This window comes from Rhinolophus sinicus, chromosome 15, assembly GCF_057876585.1.
Source record: "Rhinolophus sinicus isolate RSI-liver-muscle chromosome 15, RSI-T2T, whole genome shotgun sequence".
NCBI lineage: Eukaryota > Metazoa > Chordata > Mammalia > Chiroptera > Rhinolophidae > Rhinolophus > Rhinolophus sinicus.
This window is the reverse complement of record NC_142515.1, coordinates 58,497,125-58,520,069: the sequence shown is the minus strand read 5'-3', so window position 1 is coordinate 58,520,069 and position 22,945 is coordinate 58,497,125. Positions and strand designations below refer to the sequence as shown.

General features: G+C 36.3%; 1 pseudogene; it reads right to left on the bottom strand.

The window, feature by feature from the left end:
* Positions 1-20,814: 20,814 nt before the first annotated feature.
* LOC109437485 (MAD2L1-binding protein pseudogene) lies at positions 20,815-22,474 on the bottom strand (annotated as a pseudogene).
* Positions 22,475-22,945: the final 471 nt, after the last annotated feature.

Genomic DNA, 22,945 nt, shown 5'->3' with positions numbered 1-22,945 from the left:
TATACCTAAAAAACAAAAGGATTCTTTAAGAAAATTATAATATTAAAGGATTTGTGTCTGACTAGAAGGTTAAGTGTGGAAATAAGGATTGTTTAATATATGTGCCAGCAATAATGAGCTAGAAAATAAGTGAAAGAAATTATAATAGTCATGATATCAACTAAATGTATTCTGAAATACACATCCTGAGAAATAGGTATTTTCTGAAATGAAAAATCCATACATATTCACTGAGGTAGTAAACCAGGAACATGAAAATGGGAAAGCATAAGTAGAGTAGAAGAGAGCAGACATAGAACCCTACCTATGTCCTAGGTTCAAATCCCAACTCTGCCAGATATCAGCTCTGCAACCTTAAACAAATTACTTAACCACTGTGTCCCTCAGTTTCCTCAACTCTAAATCCCAGCTACGTATTACTAATGCCTGTCTCATAGAATTTTATAAGGTTTGAATGAATTAATATCATGGACATAAAACACTGCCAGAGTATAGTGATGCTGTGACTGTGTCAGTTATTCATACTGTAGTTAAACATGAAAATTTTAATCTTTTACAAATAAAGGCCAGGCCTAATGCCAACATCACAATCAAACTCCTAAAAGCTTTCCTTGGAATTCAAAACAATGTTTTAATCAAATAAATTAAGAACAAGTATAAATAATGAGAATCAGAATAATGGTCAGGTATATTTATCATTACAAATTAGTAAATGCAAACTTAGATAACACAGTAAGATATTAGAAGTATTAATAGACATGCAATCCTGGAGCTTTCAGTAAAGATGCATTAAAATATCAACTACCATGGATTGACACGTCAGATACTCCAACAGGCTTTTAACCAGCACACACCAACACAGCAAGGTAAGTAATTCGCTACTGTCCCATTTTACAGGTGAGGATACAGATAAAACGGGATTACATTGCTTGTTAGTAGTTGTGTCTTAACAAGGAGAAAGAAAATATTTAGAGTATGAAACAGTAAAGTTCAATCATATTATTAAATATTGTATTGTACTTTATTTCATTAAATATTTTTAAAGTAACACAAATAAAACTGGGCACGTCATGAATCAGGCTTAGCCTAGATTTTTAGTCCAATAAACAGCAATCCAATTCATAAAGCCTTGGTGAGCAATGTCAGCCTTCCTACAGTTTTCTTGGAGAGGTCTGTAAATAAACACATCAGAGAGCAAAATACTGTAGAGCACATCTTAAGCCTCTTCTTTCCACTTTCTCTTCCTCCAGCTCACTGACCCCCTCACCACCACACCTTCCCTCCATTGCTTTTTTTTTTTTTTTTCTTTTCTCCATGGCCTCACTGCGCTCTCCACTTTTCCCATATCTGGGAGATGCACTATGATTCCCTTGTCTCATAACATCTCTTGATGTAATTAGTACCCCTCCCTTTCTGTTTACCCAATTTCAACCCCTCATTCTAGTAACTAATACCAATTTATTTTCATCTTATACTTATTTAAATTCTCTCTCTTTCTTTATATACAAATTGTAAACATATTTCAACGTTGGTGTATAATCATCCCACATATGATATTTTAACGGCATAAGAACCTTACATTGTATGAACGTTTCCTATTACATCTAACCAATTCTCATTTGTTGAAAAATTTGTTTTTTCAAATTTTTCATTACTACAAACAACTGTAAACAAACAGCTTTGCAGTTAATTATGTTAAAATTTGACCATACGCTTAATTATTTCCTTAGGATAAATTTCTAGTAATTGAATTTTTGGTTCATTGTTTATACATATTGTTAAGGCTTTTGATACACACTATCAAATTACCCTGCAGAAAGTTTATACATATTTAAATTCACTCCAGCAGAGACTGAGTGATAATAAAAAAAGTATCTCATCATTATTTTAATTTGCATTTCACAGTAAGGTGTGAAATTGTATAACAACTTTACTTTTGCCCAAAATGTAGCCAGTTGTCTTTATAGTGTTTGTTGTTTGTTGATTAAACCAGTTGAAAATGAAACGATATATAACACCACAGTATCGTATACACACATACATATACACACAGAACACATGTAGTATTTCCTATGCATTGAAAGCACACACACATATGCACATACAGAAGGTACCAAAAAAATGTACAAACATTTTAAGAAAGGAAAAAAACTATTAAAATTGTAATACTCAATATATACCGATAACAAAAGATGAATACAAGTCACGTTTGGCTTCTGCAATTACAAGCGGTGCTCAAAGTGTTTACCATCAGCGTCCAGACACTTTTGATTACAGTGAACTACTGCTTGAGCAATGTTGACCAAAGTGTCCACTTGTATATTTTTGGTACCCCTGGTATATTTCAAATCACTGGCTGATCACTTAGAAAATCAAATAGATAAATGCCTAACTCCTACATATTTACCACATAGAGCAGTGTTTTTCATTGTGTGTGTCCCAAGCCCATGAGAGGTTTTTGTAATAAATTTAGGAGAACAAGATCAACATTTTCTCAACCACCACAGAACACAACAGAACAAAATACATCTTTGTGTGTTTGTTTCCTTAGTAACATGTAAAATACATTTCTTCCTGTGAGCTCTGATCAAAAAATGTTTGAAAGGCATCAATATAAACAACATGTAGAATTAAATATGCTAACCCATGTAGTGTGCTTTGTGTAATACTTGTAAACAATAAGCACTTAGTACATATTCTGCAAGTGTTATGATCATTATACACATACATTTGTGTATATATCAGAATCAGGAAAATGTGAGGCTTTTTGAATGAAAATATGCCTTCTAATATATGTATAACAAACCTCTGCCAAGGTCTTCAGCACTGTTTACCTCTACAAATAGATAGTCCCACCTGAATTTAGGGCTTTACTACATATTCCTTGTAAAAGTTTGTTTCTATTTATTGAGTCCTGCTTTACACTGAGTAGGGCTTGTGAGACTAGGCTTATGCAGTCCGTAACAACTGCTCATGGGCATTAACTGAAGCTGGCAAGTCTCTTTGTACCATTGACTCTCTAGATGGGACACAACTTTCACAAGAGTCAAAGTAGCCGAATTTGTCTTAAGTTCAGGGCTTTTACCTTGGTCCTAGTAGGAAGTTCTTAGCTCAAAGAAGGATGAAATAGCAGGTGTCTCAGCATTTTCCTCAAGATGTTTGAATACATATATAAATCATAGCCTATATTCTTAAGAAAATTATTCTCAGATCTCAACTCATTTTCCTTGTAAATACTGTCCTTTAAAATACCCTTTCTTAATTGATTTAGAAAGAGTAACTACTGTGAGTGTTTTGCCCTTGAAAAGGACATGTCTTCCTATGATGTCCCTAATTCAGACTTAAATGAGACCCTTCATTTTTCAATGATTTATGCTAATATTCTTCCTTTGCCTGGGAACAAGTTTAAATACATCAAGTCTGCATACGTAATTTAAGCATTCACCACATGATAAATGGATTACAAATTATCCTCATTAATCAAAGTCCCATGGCATGACCAGAGCCAAAATAGCAGTGCTGGGCACATTGAGAAGTGCTGAGAAAACCTCTGACTATTCCAGTTCAAACCATCTCATTAAAAAGAATTATACGGCCCTATGTACCAGTGATCCTCAAGAGATATCTGAATATAGCTTAGAAAGTCCTATATAATCAGACCATTTTTTACATCTCTATCTCCAATTCTGGCACTTTGCTTCCCCATAATCATGTTCAAGTTATAATCTATGATTCCAAGTTTCTCAGATCTTTCTTTGTCTCTCCTGTCTCTGGACCCTCTCCTCTGCTCTCCTCAATGCCCGGTCTGAGTCTCCACAAGTGTGAGATAGGTACGACAAGTGGTGTAAGAAACCATTTCAAACTGATGCTCAGACAGGGCTTTGGGTATCATTGTATCACAATATAGGAAAGGTTATTTGTCTTCTAATTAGATACATCAATGAGAAAGTCTCACTTCCATACTAATTGAATTTATTTGTTTATTTACTCAACATTAAGATTGCTAATACCCCCCTTTAAATTGTCAAAGGAAAGGTCTAAGGCTCAGAACTTTCTGCAGTAGGCAATAGTTAGCTAAAATTTAATTATATGTCTTGTGTTATACTTCTTTTCAGAGGTACCTTCTGCTTATAATACATGATTTTGATTTTTCTTCTCGTGGAAATGATATAAACTTGTTTTTTAAAACAATTTTAATTTAAATTAAAAAATGAATCGACCAAATATAAATATTCCGTAAATATTAGTGGTTGTTTGTGAATATGGCAAAAATCATAAACTTGGTAGGTATGTAAGTAAAGTTTTGGAAATCCTGACCTAGAATATCCTTCCTCACACTCTTCCTGTATCTTCAGTTCTCACCTGAAGTTTCACTTTTGACAGAAAGACATTTTGACTCTCTCAAATCTGGTTCCCTTACCTGTTTTTTTTTTTTTTTTCCTCTTGGGTTTTGTTCTCCTTCTACAAATCTATCAAATTATTTCTTCCCTTTTAAATTATGTATTAATTTTAAGAAATATACAAATAAAAATTATATGCTTGCCTTTATCCTCTGTATCAAATTCTGTGAAGGCAGCTACCATTCAAAATATTGTGATAAACATTTGTTGAATCAATAAGTATAAAACTTGGATTAACAAGCACAAGCTGTTAAAAGGGTGGAATTATCATGATTACATCTCTAAAGTATGGCTTTGAATTGTTGCTCTTCTGTTTCTTCCAAGATTTTCTTCCTTTAAAAAAAAAAAAAAAAAAAAAAAAAAAAACTATGATCAAATACAACATACAGAGGTATAACTCTAGACCACTATCCAATTGACATAAAAGGAGCAGGCTAATACCAGACTTTGCTCACTGGCTGGAAAGGGATTCCCATAGTCTATCAGCCCGAGAGCTGCAAACTCAATGTTTGGTTGAGCTGAGTCATCAGAAAACCTGTCATACTCATACTATACATGTGGGTGGGACTGAAACAGAAAAACACCAATCTGTTGATAATTAGTCTCAGAATCTTTTCAAATGTTGATGTCATCTTGTTGACATCTAGGCACATTAGACATCCATGAAAAGGAGCCTGATGGGGGGGGGGGGTGACTGTGAACAGAAACTAATAAACCAGAGCTATGAATAGAAATGAATGGCAGAGACTTAAGAAATCCCTAACTTGTAAGGGAGTGTGATGGATGCTAAGGGAGTCAGTCTTGCAATTGCATTTGGAGAATATTTATTATTGGAGAGATGACTCCTTATCAGTTAGTCAGTAATTGAGAATTTGATTAGGTAATCAATAATTTAGCACCTTAACTGTCCATAAAATATTTCATTGCAATCTCTTAAATGAATTTTGAAATTACTCATGGTAATTAAATTTCTTTCTTAGGCAATGCCTATGAAATCATAATATTCCTTTAGTACAGCAAACTAAGAGCTATTTAAAGGGAAGGGCTACTGCACAGAGGAAAAATACATTATGTATCATGTGCTTAATTTAGGGGACATCATACCATATAAAGCAAATTGTTATTATATTTTTCAATATAACATATCTCTTAATGAAGGTGCAGATTACCTTACGAATATGTGTTTTTTAAAATTCTCTTTGAAGTTAAAAAAAGGTAGGGTAAGGTATTATTTTAAAAAGCCTAATTTGTCACCCATGGAAACCACTATATTGTACTAATACATTAAACTTGCATTTCATAAGATATTTTTGTAATATTGTCTAATCACAAATATTAAAATATTACTATTTCAAAACTAAAAATAAAAATGGAGCAAACGTGAATGATATACAATCTCATATGATTTTAGAGATAATAGAGATAGTTATGATCATTCATTCCACAAATATTTATTTGATCAATATGTGTTGTGCACTGTATTATATGGGTGCTGCCTCCATGGGAGTTTTGCTTTTTATTGCTGGGGGATCAGTATTTTTTAGACACATTTTGGAAAATATGAGATGTCAGGAAGTCAATGTGATAAACTGCTGGGCGTGCCTCTTCTCTGAATGATCCTGGACTGCATTCTCCATTTATCCTTCAATCAGATGTGACCAAGTCACTGAGATCTGGACAGCGGAGTGTGAGTGGTGGTGCTTATGCCTGACCCATGGAAACTTCCCATCTGTGCCCCTTCATGTTCCTTCTCCTCTACCAAGTGAATAAAAATGATAAGTCCTGAGAGATGAAGGATACTGGATCCCATCGTCATCAGGAAGTACAGAGCATCACACCAACAAGAACCCCACTTTCGTTATATGCCAACAAAAATACCTGATGTGTTCTCATCATCTCATCTCAACCTTTGGGGCTGTTGGGGCAGGCTAGCCCTACCCTAATTACAATACTTCAGTAACTTGGACTCAGGTAGAAACTGCATGGTTTTGACCCTCAGTTCCTCCACTTATACCTTCTGTCACTTTGGACAGTTGTGACAGTCTATTTACTTCATCAAAAAATAAGGCTAATAATTATAGCCACCAGATATGTTTGTTGGGAAGAAGAAAGGGGTTTATATATGTATAGGAATTATGCCAGCCCCTGGTAAATAAGTAAAGAAGGTTGACTACTTTTCTTATTTTCCTCAGAGGATCCTTAAGAATTTGAGAAGAAAGCAGAAGTGGAGATGTGATGTTACAAAATAAGAAGTGAAAGCTCCCATAATGTTGGACAGGTTGGGTGGAAGAGGTGGGACATATATGAATGGTGCAGGACCAGAACATGTCCTCTGGTGAGGAAGTTGATAATCTGACCAACCGTTCATTAGGTGCTGTAAAATTCTCTGTTCACTGAGGACCCCTGTATTGTCTAGTGCAGTTATATCTATGGCGAATAAACCCCTAACAGTATATGGAGAGAGACAAGCTGTTGTGAAGGAGGTAATACAAATAGCATCTGAGAGAAAAAAAAAAAAGGAGAAGAAGAAAAGGGGAGGAGAGCCAAGAGAAAGAAAGAAAAATGGCCTCAGCAGCAGTAAAGCCATGCGAGAAGCCAGATGAAACTCAGAATTTCTCAGGGAAGGGAGAGAATTCAGGAATCCCAGGCATTCAGAAGGTACAGCATCAACAATCATCTTGTTTCTTCCCCTGCCCTATCAGGGTAGAGGAACTAGAGCTATATTTGAGGATAAGACCTACATTATTATCTGTACTTTAACCAGTCAGAGAATTGTGAATTCATGGATGTGTCTATGATATTATCCACTCTTGCCATGACAGGTATAATTATAAAGAAGGGGAACATTTAACATCCATCTTGAGGTAAATGGTGAACTGCCTTATAATAATCACATAGATTTATTTGACACTTATTTCCTTAAAGGTAGCCTCAGGTCCATAAAATATAAATGTTCTTATTGTGTTTTCACTTATTAATTTTTATATAAGGAAACAAAGCACTTAAAGAAATTTTCTATTAACCACTTTACTAGCATTTATCTAAGTCATCCTGAGTCTGGGAAATCAAGTGAAATTTTATATTTCTCATGTTGATCTGACTAAAACCATTCTAAGTGTCTCTAATGAATATTTTCCTGACTATTCAGGTCTTCTTATGACAAGATTTCCTTGTATAAACTGTTAACTCTCGCAGACCCATGTTAGAGAAGAATGAGAACAGGAGGTCGATGGGAGGTGGTGAGAAGCTCTGGTTAGGGAGAGACGAGCCTTGGATTCAGCATTTCGCGCTGACTGACACACAGATGGTTAAGGTTATTGCCCCCACACATTGGCTTTGAAGTGCTGATTTTCCAAGAGCAGGGTGGTAGGTATGTTACTTTTTATCCAGCAGCATTTCTTCTGGAAGTACTGCTCCTTTTCATCTGGTGGGGATCTCAATCACATGACGTGAACACTTGACCTGAACAGAACAAATCATACTCAGCCTTGGGATTTTTCTTCATCTGTCCGGACGAAGGTACTCCTTCTCTTTTGAGACATATAGCTGTAATGATTATATGAGCCAAGAGAAGATTCTGGAAATCTTTCCCTGAAAATGAGTTCACCACAGAGGAAAGCAGAGTCAAAAGATGAATGGAGTGAAGTGGTGTCTCCATGAAACAATCTGACCTCCTAAAGACAGCCAAGCGTGCATCTAACTCATCTGTGTACCTTTTGTTTCTCAGAGTGTGGCATCTGGAGCAGAAGCAGCAGCAGCAGCAGCAACAATAGCACCAAACCAAGAGAAAAAAAGTGGGCAAAGGACTTCAATACATATCTCTCCAAAGAATACATACAAATGGGAATAATAAGTATATAAAAAGATAATATCATTAGTCACTAGAAAAATGCAAATCAAAATCGCAATGAGATATCATTTCAAATCACTAAGATGGTTTTAATAATAATTAAAAATATTTAGTATCGAGTATTATAACAAGTGGAGTAATTGGCAGCCTCGTAAATTTCTGGTGGGGATGTGAAATGGTACAGGAATAGGAGAAAAGAGTTTAGCTGTTCCTCAAAAAGTTAAACATAGAATTATCATATGACAGAGCTAGTCCACTCTTAGGCATTTAGCCTCAAAAATTGAAAGCGAGCGTTCAAACCAAAACTTATGCACTAATGTTCATAGCAGGATTATTAACTAAAGCTAAAAGGTAGAAACAACCCAAACGTCTGTCAACCGATGAATGGATAATCCAAATGTGGTATATCCATACACTGAAATTATGTGGCCATAGAAAGAAATGAAGTACTCATACATGCTATAACATGCATGAACCTTGAAAACATTATAATAAGTGAAAGAAACCAGACACAAAAGATCACATCTTGTATGATTCTACTTACACAAAATATCCAGATTAGTCAAATCCATACAGACAGAAATCAAGTTAGTGGTTGCCAGGGGTTACAGAGAGGTGGTAACAGAGGTGACTGTTTAATGGGTACAAGGCTTGCTTTTTTGGGTGATTAAAATGTTCTGAAATGAGATAGTGGTGATATTTGCATTCACATTGTGAATATACTAAATGTCACTAAATTGTATACTTTAAATAGTAAATTTTGTCATGTGTGTTTTACCACACATGTACACATACACACACAAGATCTGTAGTGTAGGGAACAGATCTTTTTATTTATACACAGAGTACATAAAATAATTGCCTGACACTTCAAATTTCTTGAGAAGGTACAATGAGAGCCAGATGTCACCTGAATATGCATCAGAATTTGTACCACAGGAGAGGAATTCCAAAATTTAAGAACTCAAGGTATATAGAACTATTGGTATACCTTCCATTCATCCTCCAGAGATAAAGAGATAAAATACTATCTTTTACTCTAGAATGTAAACCAGTCCTCTCTTGGGGCGGAGAGAAATGTTTCTATGCCAGAATGTAAGCAATTGTCACAGGAGGGATAAAACAAGGGCATCTCTAGACTTTATTACCCTTAGGATGGGAAAAAAAAACAAAAAAAACAACAACACAAACTCTGGAAGAAAAAAGACAAGGATCTCTGAGTTTATCCCCCTTAGAATCTAAGCAAATATTTGTTGGGGAGAAGAGATATTCTCTATCTTTATAACCTGTCAATGTTCATTACTCAAGACCATATAAGAACCCAGAAAAAATCAAATATAAACAAGACTGTTTTTTACACTGGTTTAAAAAAAAAATTAAAATAAATGCTATCTCATCCAAAGAAACATTTTGTTTTCTTTCTCACTATGCATCACTTTTTTCAGTTTGAATAGTTTCTGGGCACTGATTACCTTTGGGGGCCATTTACTGTATCTTTGAGACAAGTTCATCTTTTGGATAGGTGTGTGCTGGGTTTTGATTGTCATGAAAAGAACAGGGTTTATTATACGTAGAATATATTAGACTGGTGCAAAAGTAATTGCGGTTTTTGCATTTATTTTTAACCTTTCCAACTGCAATTACTTTTGCACCTACCTAATAGATTCTTAACACTATTTAACAGATGACTATTATTTAGTAACTTCTTGTATTTAATATATAGACAAATAGTATTTAGTAGCTTGTGGGAATACCTACTATAATATGACATTAAATTAATTCCTAGTACTATGCAGTTTTTTTTTTTTGTTTTTTTTTTAAGGATCTTGTTTTCTTTTTCTTTTTTTCTTTTTTTTAATTTTATTTTATTAAATTTATTGGGGTGACAATTGTTAGTAAAATTACATAGATTTCAGGTGTACAATTCTGTATTACATCATCTATAAATCCCATTGTGTGTTCATCACCCAGAGTCAGTTCTCCTTCCATCACCATATATTCGATCCCCCTTACCCTCATCTCCCACCCCCCACCCCCCGCCCCCGTTACCCTCTGGCAACCACTAAACTATTGTCTGTGTCCAGACAGAAAAAGCAGAGAACCATGTGATTTCACTGATACGTGGTATATAAACCAAAAACAACAAAAGAACAAGACAAACAAATGAGAAACAGAAACTCATAGGTACTATGCAGTTTTACACTGCTCCTTTGTTTTGTTTCACCATCAATCTCTTATTTAATGAACTGTAATGCTTATTTTTCTTTAAACTTTTGTTTTCATGCTCAAAGGGTAACACAAATCTTATAAAAATTTCCTTTGAAATCTAGCCAATATATACGGCTTTGAAGAGTCTGGCCCAACATGTAAATTTCATCAAAGATCTGCATTAATCAGTTGATTTTTAATTGTAAAGAATGAAGGGAGGCACTACACCAGAAAAAAAAAAAAAAAAAAAAAGATTTAATGAACAAACCATGTGGGTCAGAAGAACTTTTCATAACTCAGTCACTTCTCTTTAACAGGCCACTAAAATGGAGGTAGTGTCTGCCCGAACAGTGGATGTTACAATTACATGACAGATATTTAGAAGTCAGAATTAAGATTCTAGATTGAGGATTATTTACAGAGTCTTGCTTGCCTCTGTGACATTTCCTTTGCCCTAGAGGGAAAAATAAAAACTATTATAAGCTTTGTCAGGCATAAGCAAGGACACCCAGTACCTTGGCATGAGCTTACACTTTGAACGATGATGCTTTCCGTGTTCTAGCCCCATTTGTTCCATTCAGTCTTAGACTTCTTTAACATGGAAAGAGGAGCGCGCTCTTTCAGGATGCAAAGCAACAAAATACCATTAATCTAGGTCCAAATCCTGACCCAGAAGCTCCTCTTCTTTAAGGAAGTGAATCACCTTGTTAATGTGATAGAAAGGGGACAGATTGTCAGGGATGAGGCAAAGCGTGCACATGACAAGTGAGCAAATCAATTAGATTAATTTAGTCTAGATACAAAGAGGTGAGAAGGGCCTTGATTGAAGTGTGCAGAATCCTCATGTGTATAATAAGAACTACTCACGCTCTCCTCTCTCTGGCCTGCAATTATAGAGTAACGTGGTCTTAGCGATCTGTGATAGCAAAGTGCTTCTAGGCCATTTATCAGCTCTTTTCATAACATTAACCTTTTCACTACCTTACGGGCATGAGACATGATAAGCAATGTTGCAGTGATCTTCAAAATCAGGATAGATGGATATAGTGGGAGAATAGATCTATCTTTAGTAGGGGAAGATAACTTCTACATACTGAGTATACATTATATGCCCTGTGGCTCAGATTAAAGATGACATAGTCATTTGGAGATTGAACTGTGCTCCTCTGGTAAGTGAAGTACTACCCTTCTTCTTGAGAGATTAAGGGGTAAACCTGTTTATGATTTCAGCTAAGTCGGGCAAAAGATACGCATGTAAATCCCACCTCCTTCATATGCAGTGACATGCCAAAATTTCTGAGGAAGATTTGCAAACATGAGTTTCAGGACCCATAAGCAATTGCCAAAGCTCTAGAATTAATATGCATATACCCTCCATACACAGTAGGAGGTTTCACACACCACACTCACAGTAGTTTCCACCTTCCATGTGCACAGTAGTTCCGGAAGTTATTCCATGAGCACTCTTTATTAAACTATCACAATGGAAAGAGCCCAGTCTAATAGCAGCGGCATGATGTTTAAGTAACGCTGAGGTAGTAAATACTGGTTAAAGCAGGTGAACGTGAGTCAAACAGCCTGGGTTCAATTCCTTTACTTCTGTCTCCTCATCTGTGAAATAATAATGCATCACTCAAAAGTTAAGTTGTGAAGCTCAAGGGGATATTGCACATTAAGCACTGAGCAGAAGGTAAGTATCAAAAATAGTGCCTATTATCGTCATGACAATTTATAGACAAGGAGACAGTTAAATGAGATACTCAAGGTAACAGATCACTGATTTAAAAAGCCCAAACACATATTTAGTTTTATCCTTTTGAAAATATTCACATATCTCAGGTGATAACCTTAAGACCTAGGACAACAAGGACAGTAAAATGACTGTTTAGAAAATGAAAACCATTTATCCAACAAATAACTATTAAGTTACCAATTTACAGATAATAAGACTAAGGTGGAGTGTAATTGCAAATACAATATCTATGTGTGGGCTTGAATCCAACCTTGTATAGCTAACCAACTGACATTGGGTAATTATTTCAACTCTGATTATTCACCTGCAAAATGGGATAATTATACCTGGCTTGCAGAGTCATTATATGTATGAAATAAGAAAAGTACATACAATAATAAATCAGTATTTTTCTTACTCGCTTGACATGAATTGCTGTTTTCATGCCTACTTCTTTTCATCCTATATGAGGAAACCCTTCAAAAGAAATTTCCCTGTACCTTTCCCTAAGATGACACTGACATGTGTTTTTCTTAAAGACCTGATCAAAATTAATAATTATGAAATTGAATGATTACTTATGCTTTGATCTCTCTTCTCCTAGATTCTGGGGTCCATGAGGAGCTAAGATTATATCTGTCACCTTAACTATCGTGTTTCTAGCATCGAGCATATTTCTTTGTATATATAGGTGCCCAGTAAATATTTATTGCATGAATGAAAAAAATTATCCATTATAAGTAAATCATTCTTTAAGGGAGAAAACATATCTTCAACTAAACTCATGGCAGACTAAATTATTTTTTATAATTAATAATGAGAGGAGAGGGGAAAAATGTAAGGGATAAGTCAAACCTTACAGAGTAAAGTAGTCTTCAAGGACAGTGTTCTTTTTTTCAACCTAAACGTCATTGAAAAAAAAAAAAATGATATTGAGTCCAGATTGGTTATTTTATAAATAGGTGCTCCACTGGGGAAAATGTTATAGAGACCTTCCGTATCAGTGAATATAATTAGCTTATTGTCTCTGTGTGTGCAACTGCATCTGAAGAGGAAGAAATTGAAACCTATAATCTATTTACTCCCTTTACCACGGGGAGATTCTTAGGGGAAGGAAAAGAAAGACAGGTGACACCATCTAATATATTTGAGAGCACAATAACAGAACCTGTGAGCAAATAGACTAATAATATTGGTTAGAAAGAGGTTCTTATATCTATTGAAAAATTATGTCTGTTTTTAAAGATTGCTTGTAACAGAGAAAAGGATGAAGAGAAGTGAGAAAAAGAAAACGAGGAGGAGGAGGCTAAGGGGTGGAAGAGAAGGAAAAAGAAAAAAAGAAACATCATTCATGGATTTATGAGGCATGATTCTCTGGAAAATATCACCAAAGCCAGGGTATAAAATGGAGATGGTTCATAGCCTAAATTCTTTCGACTCCTGTATCTAACTTAGAGACCTTATCTTTTCCGAGCCAAGTGTGTGTCCAGTGCAGGGAATAAAAGAAAGTAAAAAGACCTGAGGCGTTGCTTTGATTTCTTAGACCTCAATGTGCTTCTTGATCATCTGTATTCCTGAAATTACTAATAAAACTGTATGTGGGGTAAGATTTCTCTTTCATATGTGTCTCATTTGACAATGAGATGCTTTGTTTTACCTCACTATCTATGACCCTCTTCTACCAAAGCACATTCCAACTAGAGATGTCTACGTGAAAAACTGATGCTTTCCAAGGAGACATTAAAAACGTCTTTCTGGGTAAGAATTCCAAAACTATTTTTCTTTCCTGAGGAAATGAGACATATTGCTTGGAAAGTATCTTTGCCCTTTGCTTTTCCCTCTTCCAGGAATGGAGATATGATGCTATAGAAGCAGATGCTGTTTTGTGACCATAAAGCCAAAAAAAATGAAGTCCAAGAGTTTCAAATAAGCACAAAACTCGATATATAGAAGCTATTAGAATAATGTCATTAGCCACAGAGCTCTGGACTTATTATTTGAGACAAGCATATCTCTATTTATTTAAGCTCCTGTAGCTTTTTTCAGTTAGTTGCTTACAACCAGCAGAAACACATTTCTGAATTATAGAGTGCCTATTAAAATGACAGGAATCATCCCAGTTAATGTTTTGGAAAGTCAAAGAAATTTTAAGTGTTGTAGATACAAACTCTCAACAAACTTATATGATTATTCAGATACCATCAATATAATACAGATGTCTTTAACAAAAAGACAAACCCACAAATGAAACAGTGATTTCTTTAACTATTCATTTCAAACATCTTTATTCACTGAATAGGTACTTAATCCACACACTCCCCTATATGTTGAACCTATATTATATATCCTCTATTCAATATACATATATATTGAGTTTCTGTGCTTGTCCAGAAAGCTCAGGAAATGAAAAAGCTCTCAGAGAAAGCTCTTATTAACTCTTGAGCTTTACATTAATCATGTTTCACTGGATGAGGCCATGTTTCTAATTTAAAATTTACTTTTTGCTCAACAACTGCTTGAAGATCCCAGATTTCATCAGATGACTAACTCTTCCTTTTTTGTCCCTTATTACCCACTTCATTTCATTATCTAGGTTTGGAATCAGACATATTGAATCTGATTCACTAATAATATGACACATATTCTTTTACCTTTTGTGCCATAGTTTACTTATATCTAAAAATGGTAGGATGGATTCCTACCCCAGTTTGTTTTAGAGATTAAAAGAGAACATCCATTTACAGAATATCCTTTTTCCTTTTGTACTGGTAGAGGTATGTGCAAAGTTGGTGGCCAAACTCATGAATTTTGAACTGTCAGTGCTTAAATTTTCCATTGTCCACTCAGATGAGAAAAGGGGAAAGGCCAAAAAATCAGAAAAGCTTAGGCAGAACTCCATTAATTTGTAAGTAATTGAATCGGCAGAGAAACATAAATGACATCCCCAAATGACTTCATCAGTGTCTTCTTAGAGGTGCAAAAGTCACATTGTCTTTTGTAGTAGGCAGCATTTATGTGGAAATAAGGGTGACTCAAGAAGCCAGAACAATATTGCTTTCTGCCTGGATGTATTGACCCTAGGATCTCTGTGTGGGGAGCTTCATAGCATGTGGACATTGAAACTTCAGATGAGAGCACAGTTATATAATCACAGCAGAAGTGGCCTCTGGGGCTCCTACCTGAGGGTCATGAACAAACACAGGACTTATTTATCCACACTCAAAAATGTGCTCTCACCATGTAAGGGAAGAGAGTATTAACAGCACAGTGTAAAGGGACTGCATTTTTAAAAAATAACTGAAAATAACTTTTCTTGTTTTTTGAATACCTAGATTTATGGAAGGTTCAAGTGAGACGAGATTTTAGAAGCCATAAATTCAAAAGTCTTCAATTTTTATAAATGAAAAATAAAAGAGTCCAATGAGGGGAAGTAATAACATAAATCACAGTAGGTAATGGGCAACTGGAGAACCTACTGTATTTCCCAGAAAATAAGACCTAGCCAGACAATCAGATCTAACGCATCTTTTGGGGCAAAAATTAATATAAAACCCGGTCTTATTTTACTATAATATAAGACGGGTCATAATATAATATAATATAATATAATATAATATAATATAATATAATATAATATAATATAACCAGGTCTTACATTAATTTTTGCTCCAAAAGACGCATTAGAGCTGATGGTCTGGCTAGGTTTTATTTTCGGGGAAACACAGTAAGTAACCTCTTGCTCTGTATTGATTTCACTTCCTTTCTTACAATATCTTCCTTTTCTGAGTATTAAAACCACGTATAAATAACTGTAGGCAACAATAGACCATATATGCTTCTGGAGCAAGTAAAATAATGTTACAAATAATATCTCTACGAGGTGACTTTGCAGAAATGATAGAGAGTAGAGGATTTGAATTTTCTTAGTATTATAAACAGAATACCTGGTCTTTCAGTGGTAAGCCCCTAGAAATGTTGATGAGTTGATGTCCTACTGTCACTCTCACTCCATGTGTTTTCATGGCTTAGATTTAGCTTTGATTTTCTGAGCCTATTTTAGCTTATTCGCAGGGACATCAGTCTACCTGATTGATCTGCTGTTAACCATTGCCGAATCTTTGTTACTCTTCATTCAACTTGACAACTGGACTTCTGGATGACCTCAAAGATAAATCTCCAGAACCACCTAGAAATTAGTTGGCCCACTTAAATTAGTATAAATGGAACATATTCACAAAAATACATGAATATCACAACTTACCTGAATCAACCTCAAATTTATCAATGTACGTTAGACATTGTAATGCGATCTATGTTGGTTCCACAATTTGGATCTCCACATGAGCATCCTTACCAATCCCTAGCTGAATATCACAGAAGTCTTACCACAGTCCACACACTCTAGGGTGCCAAGTAGTGATGATATTGTATGAAATTCTGCACTATCATAATAGCGTTATAATTCTTCCAAATATAGCTAATTTGTGCTGGGGGATGGGGATAATTCCAACTTCAATGATTGTCTTAAGCAATTTCCTATTGTGATCACAACATACTGTCACATTTTATCTATACTTACGAAGGACTCCTGATGGTATAATGAGCTGTATGGCAATTGCTGTTATTTTCCTAATATTTAGTAATTTCTTAATAAGTTTCTTTCTTAATAAGAGGACTCTGATTTATTTAAGGTAGCAATGTGCCCAACTAAAAGATTACATTCTCTGGTCCCCACTGCAGGTAGGTATATCTGTGTGCCTAAATTTCGGCCACTGAGAGATAACAGGTTATGGGGTGGTTCTCACCTTAAAGACTTTGGGAAAAGTAGGAAGAGAAACCTAGATAGGCTACTATTATGCTTGCAGGATAATGGACATACATGATACATCCGTACACACACACATACATAAATAGACTTCCAGAAAGCAAATGCAGAAATTAAACAAGAGTCTATACCAAAAGAGTGGAGCCTGAGGCCACACTTTGGGCTTGCCTGGACAGCGTCTACACAGTCCCCCAGAGGCTATGATTAGTGGATGGCCAGTGACTGGAAATGTTTCCCAATCTCTCTTTTCCTGAGGGCATTTTTTAATATGGCAATTCTAGGCTTCACCCTGTCCCCATCATTCTATGTTGAGTATGTTAGGCAGAGATTTATATCTTAGCTTATATGTCACTGGATCCAAAGAAATACTATCAGGAACTAATGAAGAAGACTGCACAGATATTGAGGAGATTAAATTCTGAGGTTGTTTAAATATGGAAATAAAATTTTCCCAAAGGCACAGACCGTGGCAAAGGTTGTGTTAGTCTACAATACACATTATTTCCTGTTCCATTGTTAGAAGAACTCTGATCCCTGATGACTACAGATGCATCTCACCATCACTGGGTTACCCAATGTTAGACAATTTTTCATATTTTGGAAAAAATAAGCCACTTTTAACTTTCTTTTCTGTTACTAGCAATTGCAATTATTTTCTTACCGATATTAATCTTGGATCTTGTGTTCTAGAAGAAGTTGGCATATTCAACCATCCTTGTAAATATATGAATTTAACAACTTAATAATCATACTTCCTTGTGCATTTTTTTTTTAACTTTAAGTTTTAACATCCAGATACACATCTTTTTCTACCTTGATAAACATTGTTACAAATACACAAATTAATCTATGAAGTTATTGATAAAGATGTGGATTTTTTTTTATTAGGGAAAAGTGTGATTCTCCAGGGCCCATCAGATCTAAGTAGATGTCCTTCAATCTAGTTTTGGAGGGCACAGCTCAGCTCCAAGTCCAGTCACCGTTTTCAATCTTTAGTTGAAGGGGGCACAGCCCACCATTCCATGTGGGAATTGAACCAGGAACCTTATCGTTGAGAGCTCATGCTCTAACCAACTGAGCCATCTGGCCACCCCTCTGGCAGCTCAGCTGCAGCTTACTGTCTTCAATTTAGTTGTGGAGGGAACAGCTCATTGGCCCATGTGGGAATCGAACCTGCAGGCCTGTTGTTCAGACCTCGCACTCTAACCAATTGAGTCATCTGGACACCAAAGATGTGGATTTGTATGTTTTTAAAATAGAGGATGAAACAATAGGTAGATTTAACTGGGTAAAATATTTTGCATTAGAAATTCAAATTTTCATTTCATCTTATAAAGAGCAAAGAACTTATTATCAAGGCACTGGTGTTAAACAACTAGGTGTTTGTGTGATTTTTCTTTTTTTTCAGTTTTGCTTTGGACCCAGGTAAAATCTTCATTATATGCAGAAGATGGCAAATTAATAAAAGGGAAGATAATTATCGATGATAACACCATGTACTAAATGCTTTTATTGCATCAACACATCCTTATGAGTTAAGTGTTCTTTTCCTCACCATATTATTACATTGACATTGAGAGATCAAATTACTTCTAAATTTTACACATCTCATCATATTGAAACCAGAATGAGAAACCAGTTTTGTCTAATTTACTTTTCATGTTCTTTTTACTACTTCAGAGCAAAGAACTTATTTATCAAGGCGCTGGTGTAAAACAACTAGGTGTTTGTGTGATTTTTGGCCTCCCCATATCCTGCGTTCTTATGCGGAGAGTGGGACCAGAGACCCTGCATGACAGCTATATAAGACGCTGTCTTCACAGATTGGTGAAAGAGATTCTCCTTCCTTCCTTAACAAGCCAGTTGCTAAGCGCTGAACTGCCTATGGAGAGGGCCATGTGGCAGGAAACTGTAGGTGGCTTCTAAGAAAACCTTAGTGCTATAGCCACACAAAAGTGAGTTCTGTGTACAACCTGTATGAACTTGGAAGCAGGTAACTTCCCCAGTCAAGCCTCCAGATGAGACCCAGTCCAGCCTACATCTTGATTGCAGCCCTGTAAAATCGTGAACAGAAAATCTAGCTAAGTCATGCCCAGACTCCAGATCCCAGGAAACTGTGAGATAATGAATATGAATTGTTTGAAGCCACCAAGTTTATGGTGACTTATCACACAGCAACAGAAAACTAACACACTAGTGAAGCAGTTGGCATCAAGGAAGCTGAGTTCATGTTTCAGGGTAACATGACAGGAAGATGGTACTGGACAGGATCGCTTTCCTGGAAGGACTAGAGTGTTAGACAGTGTGTAAGCAAACAACTCAAGAACAATGCAGGAGTTGAGTTACCTACCCAATGGCGTAATACATCGGTATAGATTAATAGTAATGTAGGCCCAAAATGAGCCAAACATTTGCTCATTCTATAAACCAAAATTAATTTTAGACTGTAATAAGGAATAAATGCATTTATTTCAGTAAAAAGACAGCAACCTGGGAGACACAGATATAGGTAACAAACTAAATTGTGTTCCATTGAGGCACAGGGAAAGCCGTCTTTTATTGTTTAAGTTCCTGCCAGGTTCTCAATTAGGTCTCTTTTATGTAAATGAAGTGTCCAAATTGCACAGTTTTGATTGGACAGGGCAGTTCTCAGTCCATTGGTAGAAAGAAACCAGGGTTTCCTTGCAGTGTTTGACTTAGACAGCATAAACAAGCAGGGCATACTGTGGGAAACCAAGATTTCAGTCTGACTTTCTTCTGGGTCTACAGAGTGCAGGAGGAGTCCCTGTCACTAAATGTTCACTAGACTCTTGCTATTCATAAAATTTGGGCCCTTGGTTGACCATGGCGGTCCATCTCAACAGATGAATTCCTTCTCTGGGTTCACATCAAACGAATCTCTCTTCTCTGAATCCACAATGAATTCAGAAATATTTACTAATGACAAAACTGGTAAGGAAAAAAGAAAAGAAAAAAAAAAAAAACTAGAAGAGAGATCTAAAGAAATTACCCAGAATAAGGCAGAGAATGTAAAGAAGATGGAAAATATTGAAGAAAGGTGAAAAGATACTCTTCACTGTAGACCAATGAATCATAAATGTGGGTGGTGGGGGGAAGGGGAAGGGTGTGACAATCTGTGCTTTCCCTGCACCTGATTCTGGATACACACTGGAGTTTGCAAACCACTGATACAGACCAAAAAAAGATAAAAGGAAAACATTTTGACTTTAAAAAGTGATAGGTTATTGAAAAAAAAAAAATCTTAATTTTATTTTCTTATCTTTTTGCAATAATATAAAAAAGAAGAAAGAAAAGAGTATATGCTCATTAACTACAACCTAGAAACTATAAGCACATCTAAAACTTGATGTTACAAGTTTTGAACTAAATGTTTGTTTCCCTCCAAAATTCACAGGTTGAAGCCCTAATGTGATGGTATTTGGAGGTGGGCCTTTGGGAGGAAGTTAGGTCATGAGAGTAGAGTTCCCATGATGGGATTAGTGTCCGATTAAGAAAGTGGAAAAGAGCTAGCTAGCACTTTTTCTCTCCAACAAGGAAAATATGGCCATCTGAAACCAGGAAATGGACCCCCAGGAAGAGGGTCCTCACTGAGAACCTCACCATGCTAGCTCCTGATCGTGGACTTCTGGCCCCTAGACCTGTGAGAAATAAATGGCTGTTGTTTAAGTCACCCAGTATATGGTGTTCTATTGTAGTAGTCTGAACTAACACAGAAGAGAACTGGTTTTTAAATGAATCAGAGGAATAACAAAAGGGATATGGGGAAATATTGAATTTTCACTTTGTTTTAATGTCACATAGCCATAAAAGAATCAGATAATTTATAAAGCAACCATTGTTCTTTTTATCTGCATAGAGTAAGGGACATTTCATTTTATAATAAATCTTTCTGTTTTAAAATATCACTGTTCTCTTGGGACCTGAAATTTTTCTTCTGCAGATTTTTATTTGACACTGAAGTAAAATATCAGTATATTCTTTGACATGTGCCAGAATAACAATGGATTGGAAACTTCCCACACTGCAGGCATAATTAATGAACCCAACTGATAAAATATGTAAAGTCAAAAGAGTAAATACTTCTTTCACACGTACCCATCCAACAAAATGTCAGATTTACTGTTTCAGTTCTTGCTTAATATCAAAGATTACAAGTACATGACCTCTCAAATCACTTTCAAGTGTTGATTTTTACTTTTGCATATGTTGAATACTTTTCACATTTTAACAATGATCACTTTTGAAGATACATTTTAAAATACGTTTTTAATATGAATTAATTCATTTTATATTTGAGTTCATGAGTCACACCCACATTATGTTCCTGGTGAAAATTCTGCAAGGCCGCAGAAAAGGGCCACCTTCATAAAAGTGTGTATCTATGGGCCCACATTTGCTTTCCAGCCCCAGACAGAAAAGCCTGACCCAGCACCCTCTGGGAAAATCTACCTTTGATGTAAAAGATGTTGTTCAGTCATGATTATTACACCAGCCACACCATATCAGCACACCCGGAAGTCTGAAGAGGGGAAGTGGGCAGCCAGAAGGCCAGAACATACCTCTCACCAGGAAACAACTCTACCTCCAAGCAAGAAAGGGGTGACTTGGTGCCACAGAAGAAAGACCATTGAGCCATTGATTTCATGGTTAAGAAGCATCCCCATTCACTGGTAAACACCTTTCAATGTCACTGGTGCCTGGAACCAAACGTAATCCTCCCAGGTTGTGACTGGGATGGAGGGTCTGCCACAGGACAGGGTCACAGTCAGGCTGTGGCCCATATGGGCACTCTGTCGTTTAGCTTAGGTCGAAACCAATCTTCTCCACAGTCGTGGTGCCCCTGTGCGGTGACAGTAGTGCCCATGAGCAGAGAAGCCCGCAGCTCACAAAAGGCATCAGCCAGGAAAATGGGCTCGGGAGAGACGGTGGATCAAGCTGCTGTGCTCAGGCTCTGGTCAAGCTTATCCCGCTCCTACAACAAGCTCCTACTACTCCTTGGGACTTAGGATACTGCCTCCCAGGAGGATGAGCATCGCGGTACTAGTGTCTGGGCAAAGAGATCCTCTAGGTGCTGAGGACACTCTCCAGATCTGCTAGGGTTTGTTGGCATGTCCTGCTGCTCGCCTCGGCGGTGGACCGACGTTCCTTCTTCACCCTGCCCTCTGCCTGGGAAGAAGGTTTTTGGTAGAAGAGCTTAAGACGCTCATAGGGCAGAAGGAGTTGCTTGCCATTGGTGCCAGATATGCTTTAGAATTTCACAAGTAAACCGACAGCAGCCTTCCTGGTTCACAGGCCTGGAAATACCACCGGGGGCAAAAAGGTTCCGAGGAGTTGGGATGTCCTTGGGCAGAGGTTGTCTCAAATAGTTCTCTCTGGGGGGCGTGGGTTTCCTCTAACTCCAAATCAGAGTCTGCTGCCAGTGACAGCGGTTCCGATACAATTTAAAATCTTGAAGTTAGGAGGCAAATACAGCAATAAAGTAAATCAACTGTTGGGAAGTAAAAACGAGAAAAACTTTGCATCACTAAGTTCACAAAACTTTTATAGAATTTATGTAAATACAATTTCAATGTTAATAATTGGAAGACCTGCATTTGGAATGCTTTCTGTGGCATTGAATATTGTAATTATTAGAAACTGGTGCTCTTTCTAAATCTTGATACATTCTGGAAAAAAAACTTTGCAACTTCTTTAATATAGAGCCCTTTTGAGAAAAATAAAACTCGGATCATTTTGCTTGTGTGGTGTTACAGACTGAATTGTATTCCACCCACAAATTTTTATGTTGAAGACTTAACCCCAAAAGTGATTGTATTGGGAGATAGGGTCTTTAAGGAGGTAATAAAGTTAGCTGAAGTCATAGGGTGGGACCTTAATTGGTATCATCATAAGAAGAGGAAGAAACATCA